This window comes from Lissotriton helveticus, chromosome 10 (genome assembly GCF_964261635.1).
Source record: "Lissotriton helveticus chromosome 10, aLisHel1.1, whole genome shotgun sequence".
NCBI classification, from domain to species: domain Eukaryota; kingdom Metazoa; phylum Chordata; class Amphibia; order Caudata; family Salamandridae; genus Lissotriton; species Lissotriton helveticus.
Genome location: NC_136071.1, coordinates 1102833258 through 1102843834, shown reverse-complemented (window position 1 = coordinate 1102843834; position 10577 = coordinate 1102833258). Strand labels below are relative to the sequence as shown.

Sequence of the window (10577 nt, the reverse complement as noted above, 5' to 3'; positions counted from 1 at the left end):
TGTATGCCAACTGAAGGCGCTGGCATAGCATCCCAGCATGGCTCCTATAGTGCCGGGTACTTTCATTATGTGACAGTGTGCTGACTTCATTTGCCAAGGTGCTGGCATACTTTATCAGAGTGCTGACATCACATGTGTGTCCAGATGCTGGCATCATATGCCAGGGTGGTGCCTATAAATCCCGGGTGCTGTTCAATGCGCTAGAGGCGCTCTTTACATGGACCAGGTTTGATCCTTGGGACAGAGTGGCTGCGGTGCCAGCCTGCAGCTAATGTGCAAGTCTAGGGCTGTTTATAAACCAGGCTTTATTTGCTGATATGCCAGGCAGTGACGTCTTATGTGCCTTGCTGGGAGAGGGCATGTGCCCTCCTAGGATTGCTTATCTGCAAAGCTGGGACTGCCCATGGACCAGGCTGAAGTTTCTCATTTGCCAGTCTTGGACTGCAGCTTGACAGACTGGGGACTCTAACAGGGACCACCCTCAAACCTCTCCTCTGTTATTCCTCCTGCTCTGTCCTTTTTCCCTTCTCACCCTCGTTGCCCTCTGCTCTGCTCTTCTAGCCCTTTACTCTCCTTTCCATGTTCTGATTCACTGCAGCAACTCAGCTAATGTCACTCTCTTTCTTCTTCCAGAAGCCACAGGCCATCCTCAGGGTGTCTAGGCGGGTGCACACAGCAGCAGTGGAAGGTAAGTGTCTCTGCACTCACAGCCGCTGGTATCTGTATTTTGTGCCCAGTAACTAGTTCTGATGTCACCCCCCCCCCCCTTAGTCTGGGACCTCTTTCTATGTCCTGGGTCCAGTTACTGGTTCTGGTGGTACTCCCCCTGGCATGAGACCTCTCTCTATGTCCTGGGTCCAGTAACTGGTTCTTGTGTCACACCACCCCCCCCCCACCCCCCGGTTTCAGACCTCTATCCATGTCCTGGGTCCAGTTATTGGTTCTGGTGTCACACCACCCCCCCCCCCCCGGTCTCAGACCTCTATCCATGTCCTAGGTCCAGTAACTGGTTCTGCTGTCACTCCCCCAGGTCTGAGGCCTCTATTCATGTCCTAGGTCCAGTAACAGGTGCTGGTGTCACTCCCCCTGGTCTGAGACCTCTCTCTATGTCCTAGGTCCAGTAACTGGTTCTGCTGTCACTCCCCCTGGTCTGAGACCTCTCTCTATATCCTGGGTCCAGTTACTGGTGGGAAACATCCTTTACAACGAAACTTTTACAACGCACTACCATTACGACGCAACTTTTACAACGCAAACCATTACAACGCATAGCGCTGGGGGGCGCTCTAGGATAGGGAATGTATTTAATATACTATCCAACACCTTCCCTACTATCCACGGGGACTGGAGTTGGAATAGTAAATTAAATAAATCACTATCCAGCGCCTAAAAGCACTATGCGTTGTAATGGTATGCGATGTAAAAACCGCGTTGTAAAGGCATGTGATGTAAAAGTATGCGTTGTAACGTCATACATCCGTTACTGGTTCTGGTGTCACCCCGCCTGGTCTGAGACCTCTCTCTATGTCCTGGGTCCAGTTTCTGGTTCTGGTGTCACCCTCCCTGGTCTGAGACCTCTCTCTATGTCCTAGGTCCAGTAACTGGTTCTGGTGTCACTCCCCCCTGGTCTGAGACCCCACTCTCTATGTTCTGGGCTCAGTTTCTGGTTCTAGTGTTACTCCCCCTGGTCTGAGACCTCTCTCTATATCCTGGGCCCTTTTACTGGTTCTGGTGTCACTCCCACTGGTCTGAGACCTCTCTCTATGTCCTGGGTCCAGTTACTGGTTCTGGGGCTGCTCACTCTGGCTTGAGTCTTCTATGGGTCTACACTCCAAGGGTCCTGAGTAATGATTGTCCCATATACACATGTTCTGTTTCTGGTGCAGATCAGCTGGACTCTTGTCTCATGCCAACCCAGAGTGCCAGTAGTTCTGATCCTGTCTCTTCTCCTCATCCAGCGCTGGAGGGGAGGCCCCTGGAGAAGGCGGTCACCAGCAGCTTTGCGTCCTTCATACATGGAGTCCAGGCAGATCACCTGTCCCAAGCGGTGCGGCACAGAAGCAAGCGTATGATCCTGGACAGCATCGGGGTTGGACTTGTGGGAAGCACGACCCATGTGTTCAACATCACCCTGGGATACTGCCAGGTAAGAGGAGACATGGAGCACACCAAGTAACACACCCTGCAACACACGTCTGTTAAAACCCATTCTAGAAAAACAGTGTGACAATCTGCCTGGGATACTGCCAGGTAAGAGAGACATTGAACATACCAAGCAAGACATTATGCAACACACATCCATAAAAAACTGTTAAAGGGCAACAGTGTGGCCATCGCCCTGGGATACTGCCAGGCAAGAGGTGACATGGAGCACATCAGGCAGCACTATCTCCCTGTAATCATGCCAGGTAGGAGGAGACATGGAAGACACCACAGACCACACCATGCAACACACAGCCATGAAAAAACCTTTTTAGACCAAGAGTGTGAACATCTTCCTGTGATGCTGCCATGTAAGTGGAAACAAGTGCTGCGCCATGAAATACACCACAGAACTCCAAAGCAACAATCATCCATCAAACCCCTCTAGACCTATGCTGATCACCATCTCCCTGTGACCCAGCCTGAGACATGGGCCACAACAAGCACACCCACTATTCACCACCCAGCCATTAAAAAACGCCTATGCCATAATCTCCTCGGGAGCCCATGTTTTAAAGGGAGGCGGGGTCCAAACCAGAAAGCACACCATGAAGTACATGCGCACTAAAACCCTGTATATCAGAAGAGGGGCCATCTCCCAAGGGTCCTCTCAGTTAAAGTGAGGCTTGGAGTAAAACAAACACTAGAACCAGTAACACACCACCATTAAAACACACTACCAGGACCAAGAAAGTTAGCTTGGTCTTGAGATACTTGAAAGGTAAAGGAAACTTCGACTAAAAAAGCAACGTCTCATGATAAAACCATCCCTTAATCAGAACCTCTTCAGACTTTAGTTGTTCAGTATCACTAAGAGATTTTACCTGCTTATCGGGGTCTTGGATCTAACCAAGCATCATACCCTGGTCTCCCCACCCATTAAATAACCCTCTAGACCAACACTGTGACCAGCTACCTGAAATAATAGGTGAGAAGAGAGAAAGACCAAGTCATAAAATCCACCTTGAATTCTCACAAATCACACCCTAGACTCCCTGGAGTTATTAAGCAGTGAATATCTCGAGACACTGCCAGGAGAGCGGGTATCATCAGGGTAAGCAGCTAAACATGGGGACCTCTGATCTCCTACACAGCTGTCCTTCAGGAACACTACTCCTGCTCCCGGAGATCCCTCACCTGCTCCTGTCTTTCTCCTAATAGACCTCTCCAGGTATGAGATGTACCATCCTGTGTTTAGTGTTGAGTTACCCAACCTCTCACAAGCTACCTTCTTCCCCCACTAGGTGTCTAGGTGCTCTCTTCATTCATACCTTTATTCTCTCTCCAACAGGACATGTTCTCCTTGTCTGCGATCAGCTCTGTGTACGGAAGGAAAAGAATGAGACTCCCTCCCACGCTGGCTGCATATGTCAATGGAGTGGCGGTAAGGAATTTGACAGCTGCTTATCAATGTATCCATCAATCGTAGGCTAGGAGCGATGAGTTCATGAGAATTTTACTCCTCTACACTCTCCTCCAGTGTTCAATCTTGTCTGTTTCCACTTCTGTAGAGAGTCTGTATTGGGCAATGGTGCAGTCACTCAACAACATTTTAAAATATGGATCCTCCATGTCTGTAAATTGTTTCCATAGGTTAATGACACTATCTCTCTGGTTACCATCACTTCCTGGTTCTCTTCTTGAAGCACCTCCTAACCCTCTTCTCCTCTTCTACAGACTCACTCCATGGACTTCGATGACACTTGGCACCCTGCCACTCACCCCTCGGGCGCTGTGCTGCCGGCTCTAATGGCTGCTTCCCAGATGCTCCCAGTGGGCTCACGACCCAGTGGCTCAGACTTCCTGTTGGCATTCAACGTAGGCATCGAGGTGCAAGGAAGACTCATGCGTTTCTCCAATGAAGCCAGCAATATCCCCAAGAGGTATGTGTGATGCCCACAAAGGACATAAATACTCCATGACCAACAGAGAATGCCCTCAGGGGCTGCAGTATCTCAAGACCATGGTTGTGATGCTCAAAGAGGGTAGAAATAGCTCGTGTTATGAGTGAGATCCCTAGAGGGGGTAATGTTATGATCTGTGCCTGGTGTGCACAGAGGGCAGAACTATCACAAAGAAGAGCCTGTGATGCAAACAGTTTCATGTATGTGGATAGCACACAATGTAAACATGGTAAAGATTATTTTTCTGTGCACTGTAACTGGGTTATATATTTATGTCAAGTGCTTGATTAGATCTTAGCATATTGTCAATGCCTTCTCACACTGCATGATGGCTTTAATGGTACATATCTGACATGCTCTTAGCATATTTCTTTACTTCACACTTAGTATTAGTACTGCCTATGCAACTATCTTGCCATTAACCTTATACCATGTTTGACACTGTTCTTTGTATCTCCTATCAGATTCCACCCACCTTCTGTTGTTGGCACCATGGGCAGTGCTGCTGCCACAGCGAAACTTCTTTCATTGAATGCAGACCAGTGTGCCCATGCTCTGGCGATTGCCGCCTCTCTGGCAGGGGCACCTATGGCCAATGCAGCAACTCTTGCCAAGCCTCTCCATATTGGCAACGCCACCCGCCTTGGCATGGAAGCAGCATTTTTAGCTGCCCGAGGGATGGAGGCCAACCCACTAATCTTGGACGATGTGCCCGGCTGCTCAGGGTTCAGTGCTTTCTATGGTGACTACCAGCCCTTGCCACTGGCAGTGCCAGATCAAGATTACAGCTTCCTGTTGGAGAAACAAGACATTGCCTTCAAGAGGTTCCCAGCTCACCTGGGCATGCACTGGGTCGTAGACGCTGCCATCTCAACCAGAAACCGAGTCATCAATATAATGGGGTCTTTCAACCCAGCTGCCATCCGCTCTATTCTTCTGAGGGTCCCAGTCTCCAAGTACATCAACAGACCCTTCCCAGAGTCTGAGCACCAGGCCCGACACTCCTTCCAGTTCAACGCCTGCACAGCCCTCCTGGATGGCAAGGTGGGCATCTCTTCCCTCAGTGAGGACAGCCTCAGGAGTCCTGACCTCATCAACCTGTTGAAGAAGTTGGTGGTGGAACACCCTGAGGACAATGAGCTAACTTCGACAAGATGTACGGAGAAGTAGCGCTGCTCCTGGACAGCGGAGAGATCGTGACGGGCAGATGTGACACCTTCTATGGACACTGGAGGAAGCCCCTCAGCCAAGAATCACTCCATGAGAAATTCCGCTCCAACGCTAGCCATGTGCTCCACCAAGACCAGGCGGAAGCCGTTATTGAAGTGGTGGAGGAGATCGAGAGCCTGGCAGACAGCTCACACCTGGCATCCTCCCTGTGGTAAAGGTGCAGACAGCTCACACCTGACATCCTTCCTGTACTAAAAGTGTTCAATCAAAATACATCCCTCTCACAAATGTTGAATGACCTACCTGGTGCACTCATCTTTAATATACGTTGTTTTATATAAAATTGAAAATCGCCTCAAGGAGAGGAACATTATCTAAACATTGTATAAAACAATGAGTGACAGTCATGTACTCAGCTCTCATGAAAAGTGCTGTCATGTCTCACAGTACAAAAAGGTCCCCTTTGAACCGTACAAATAAGAAGCATCTGGCTGGCCAGAAACTATAGGATTGAGATTCCTAGAACCTCATCAGTACTTTGCAAGAACTGTAAAATGTTATTTATTAATATTTGATTATTGTTAAAAATGAGCCCTGATCTCACTGAAATATCATGCCTGCTTCACAATGAATGATTCTCCCCGGGAGCCAAAGAAAGGGACAGCTGGATCTTCACATTTTATACCAGTATTGAATTCTCTGTGTCCCGCACTATCATGTGTACTTTTCTAAAAACACAGGACACATTAAGTCAATGAAAGGACTTTTTCTATGCCAGTCTCTCATGTTTTGTTAGTGAAACATATTTTGTGTTTTCTGTTATTTATTTATTTTTTAATAAACCCGCTGTATTTATTGTACAATGGTTGTATAGTTTTTTTAAATAAAAATAAGCTGACATTTTAGATACTAACTCACAAGTGAGCCACTGCTTGGTGCAGGGAGAATGGAGCCTCTCACACAAACTCTCATTTTCAGCTGTTTCTCAGCATGCTGGCCCCCTTGCTAGAGTTTAACAACCTGTACCAAAAAAAGCTTCAGTGTTGTAAGAAGCTTCCCTCACATGCACAACTACTCAAATAACAGCTAAATATACACACCTGAACAAGTACTTAAGATTGATCAGGTCTTGGCACAAATTTAAAATGTTAACATTCTTCAGCTGTTGTCATCCAGTTTGCACCCCTGTGGTCGTTCTCCGTTCTCACAATCTGCCACATACAATGGAAAGCAGAGCATACTGGAAAGTAATCAATCATGTGGAAATACCAAACAATCATAGATTTACCAGCCAATTCTGTGACCCACTCCACTCAGTCAAATGCCTGACCATATTTAGAAACAACATTTGGCAAACCTACTTTGCAGAGTATTTCAATATTAGTTTATTAATGAAGATCAGTAAAAGTGACAATCCACATCCTTCAGGATGCCATATATTCCCATATAAACAGCTGATTGTTTCTTGCAAGTGTTAGCCACTCTAGCTGGAATTTCAGGTTCAGCAAGACTCTATTTATTTATTCCACTTGTTAGGCGGACAAATCATCACCGAAGGGATCTCTAGGCGCATTTCCAGTGTGTGAGCAGACTGTAAGTGAGAGCCTACTGAGTGTGTAGTGTAGCTCCTATTTTCCCAATAGGCTCTGCGCATTGGAATAGTACCTACGGCAGTAAAGGCCTAGACCAGACGTTAACTAGGTCTACTACTGTCGATACTAGACTTAATTTTTGGGTTTGCCAGCTAAGCTCAGAGTTCGCTAGAAACTTTCTCGAATGTTCAAGGAAGGATTAACTCCCCTGATTAGACAAGAAGGGATTTAGTTTCTGACAACCATAGAACATGACAACTTTGCTCTCCCCTAATCAAGAGTCAATCTCAAGAGTCGTGTGAGCACAAGGCAATTATTTTACTCAGTCAGTACGTGCATTCTTAGTCTCATCAGAATGTAGAGAAAAGGAAGAGACGGGCGTGTTCAATAAAAGATGTTATTTATTGATCAGTCTCTTTTCTCGTACAAGAGAAATGGATCGATATTATTGCAATACTTATAGTTAAGTAAAGTGCATACATTAAAAGCAATAGTATAAAATAATACTGTAAAAACATTGATATGGTTTCTGAGCCATATGATGCTTTAAAATAATTAAAATATATTTACATACACATATACATTTGACTAAACGTACTCAACTGGTGTTTCTAAATACGCCTACCCCGTGTACCTGACCTAAGTCTAATGCGTGGGCGGGAATAGAAAGTTACAGTTTAAGTTAAGTTTGTTTTTGCCAAGTGAATAACTAAAGAATTCTCTAGGAGGGGTTATTCAGTTCTGTACCTGGAATTTAGGATGAATGAGGAATGGTATCTCTTTCTCTGCTCTCGATATTCCAGGCTGCCTGCGAGGGCTGCCCAGAAACGCCGGTGCTGGGTCTCTCGGCTTGAGATAGCAGCGCGTCTCTCAGCGCGTCAGGAAGGCGGGGCTGCTGCCTGCGGGGTCTGCTTCTGCTCTCGGCTTCGGCAAGTATGGCTGCTCCGTCTTGTCACCACGCGTGTGTTTTGCATAGGGCAAGGTCGGCAATATTTATACCTTAAAGGTGCCGGGATTGACGTAAGGATGGACATAGGTACGTCAATAAAGATGTCATACGACTTGCTCGTTAGCACATTCTTTACTAAAGTTCTCTGTGAAATCAAAACAATGGCCGCACGGATTATCCAGGTTGTCATAGGTTTGATTTGTTATGAGAACGTCGTATGCCTTATCAGGGGCTGGAGGAATGTCGCTTGTCTAATTAGATCTCAAGCGTTATGACCTAATCAGATAACACGTTCCTGTGCCGTAGTGTGACTGCGTCAGATAACGGTATCTGCATCATGGGGGATTTCTTGCCTCATGGGCTGACTGTTAATTAACTAGCTAGGTAGTTTAACCAGAATAGGGTCAGGAATAGGGGGATCGATTCAGAACCTATAGAAATACACGACACCCACTCCACGCTAACTATGGTCATATCTACTAATCTATGCATAGTATAACATAGTACAACATACTATAGAGTATAGTGTATACCTTACCACCCCAAAATACATAAATGCATTTTGAAATTTTCAAATATACTGAAAAATTGCAGTCATATATATTGTATGCACTTAAGCTATGAATTAAATGCAAAAGTAAACACGCATTGTTATGCATTATTGCTTGTTGGTATATGAGAAATACACATGAAATGGCTCTTAATATGGCTATACAGAAAAAAAGTCGAAACCATTTCATCACATAAAATATATTGTGAACATACCAGCGGGCAGCTAAAGTCTATATAAAGTCTATAAAGTATCTAAAAAATAGAAATCTTAGTTCTCTAGGAATAGTTTCTTACTTTAAGCAGAAGATCAGTGTCCCGGAAAAAAATATATAGAAAAATATTTTAAGGGGCTTTCTGAAAAAATTGCTGTCCGTGAACTGGATTGTAATTGTTCATGTGACTTTATTTTGAAAGTTGAAGGCCGGATTCAGGGAACGCCGTGTGCGAGTTTACTCAAAAGTCTCTATTTCTGTTCCGGAGAGAACATCATATCATTCAGGCTTTCGAAAAAACTGTCAACAGCTTCATGGGAAAGTTCCACTAAGTCGGAAATAGGGGTAACCATGCATTCATGCGCATGATTGTCTGCATTGACATTCTGATTTGCATTGCTGACAGAAGGTCGTACCTGTTCGATGCTGCTTTCATCTTGAACTTCACTACCCTTCAATCGCAGTGGTGAAGATTCCAGGAATGCCGTCATCAGAATTGGCAGCCTTTGAGGGCAGCACAAAGCGTGAACCTTGGTAGGAACCAGCAGTGTATCTGCATCCACCGGCGCATCCGATTGTAGCGTCACACAGGTGTCTAACACGCATTCTTCTCCGCATAGCAGACACCTTAGTACAGGTAAAACACACCTTTGCCACATTGGTCGAAATGATAGAAACCAAGTCATGTTCAGGTCTCTAAGCCGGGAGAGTCCCAGGATTTTTGATATCCGGTCCCGGTATCCAATGGCTAGGATCGTTTCTTCCATTGTCGTGAGAGTTTGTTCTGTGACATGGGTTGCCATAACGAAAAATAAGGACTAGGAATAGGATTCCTGCAATTAGTCCCAGGATCAAGGGAAGTCCGCCAAAAATCGAATGGACGAAATCTGGAAAAATACCCAGTATGGCTTTGAATGGTGTTAATGCCATCGAAAATACTGTCTTAAATACCTTTGAGACCCCAGTGGTATCAGAAATATTTAAGATTTCGCTCAGGATTTCCGCGAAATGTACGGGGGAATTAGTTGATAATAATGTATGTATCTCTGCAGTCGTCCTTGCGACTTGTAGATCATACGTTTCTTTAGATGACGTGAGCCTTGTAGGCGTCTGAAGAAGCACTGTTTTCATTCTGCTTAAAGTGTCTATTCGAATAGAAGTAATTTTCAAACCGGGCCATGCCCTTGCCTCCCTGTCTGGAAAGGAGCTGGGGAACAAAGAACGTCCACAGCACTTGACCTTCGCCGTCGTAGTGACGAGATAAGGAGTCCCGGGCATAAGACTACAACATCTGCGGTCTACAATAAGAATGTAACTCCCATTATAGAGTCTTTGAAAGAATGGTTCTATTTCAGTTGCAGGTGCGCCTTGCTGGTGACATGAAAGGTTGTATGAATTCCCTTCACAGGCTCCGTGCAAACTAATACCGTTACACAGAAGCGTGCCGCTTAGTGACATAGCACAATTGTTGCCACTAAGAAACACTTTCTGTCCTTTGTTACTGACACATGCATGTGAATAGGGCAGGTTCCAAGTTGTTTTAAGGTACCCCTTTCCCAATTTCTCGTACATGCCAGCCTGTATATATTTTTGGCAGTATTGAAACCTGAAGGTTGAGATTGGAATATTTATGATTCCGTGGATTATCCATTCACTGACAGGTCGTTCTGACATTGTCAACGGTAATCTTTCTAGTTTTTCAATGCTCAAGATTGTATAATCAGCACCCTTCTGCGCCATACCGATTTGTCTATCAGTAAGGTTAAAGATTTGGAATAGTGACGTTGTGTTGATTAAACGCCAAGGCACATAGCCTGAACGCAGATTTTGTAACGTCCAGCCAAGCTGTACAATAGAACGCAATTGTGACTGACCATGTTGTAATAACAGTAAGTCTTGCGATAATATATCGATTGCTGAAGACACAATGCTGTCCAATGAAAAAATTCTGGAGGACAGAGTCATTAACCCATTGTCCACTACAGAAAGTGATTTT

At 45.4% G+C, this 10577-nt stretch overlaps 1 pseudogene; it reads left to right on the top strand.

Annotated features, from left to right (window-relative positions):
• The first annotated feature begins 609 nt into the window (after positions 1-609).
• Positions 610-5491, top strand: LOC144784184 (cis-aconitate decarboxylase-like; annotated as a pseudogene).
• The last annotated feature ends 5086 nt before the right edge of the window (positions 5492-10577 follow it).